Here is a 586-nt window from a genome sequence, read left to right on the forward strand (position 1 = left end):
AGACTAGCAAGCCTGGTCATTTTTATTTATTTATTTATTTTGTTCCACATTATTCTCCCAATCTATCCAGGATCTCCAACACAGATCCCCCTCCGAGTGGTTGACCATGGTAGCCAGGCACCATCTAGTTCTTCTGGTCTAATGGTCAGATAAGCTGAGGTTCATATGGTCTACCAGTCCCTTGAACTAATTATTTCTGTGACTCTTTGGTTTTCTTCATTCTTCTTTGCTCTGGATGAGGAGAGACCCATCATTGCATCTAGATTGCCACTTGCAAGCTTTTAAGATCCTAGTTACTACTCACCAAATAGGATGTGGACCAATATTTTTGTGTAGTATGTTATGCCAATTGAGCTTGGTGTCTCCTGTGACCATGATCCTGAGACTACAGGTCCAACTACTTGCTCCCTCTGGGTAGCTGGCTGTGGTCAAGAAGTCACCATAACTTTGTCCCTTGTCAGCTCTACTATATACCTGGATGTTCTTACAGCTCATACCAATATGCATGTAGAAATGTTGTCTGTTAACCCTATACATGGTCATGGGCACACTCCACCCCTGCATAGATGTACATTCAGCCTGTCTA

The sequence above is a fragment of the Orycteropus afer genome, unplaced genomic scaffold (assembly GCF_000298275.1).
Source record: "Orycteropus afer afer isolate SDZICR_OR568_19922 unplaced genomic scaffold, OryAfe1.0 scaffold00137, whole genome shotgun sequence".
Lineage (NCBI taxonomy): Eukaryota > Metazoa > Chordata > Mammalia > Tubulidentata > Orycteropodidae > Orycteropus > Orycteropus afer.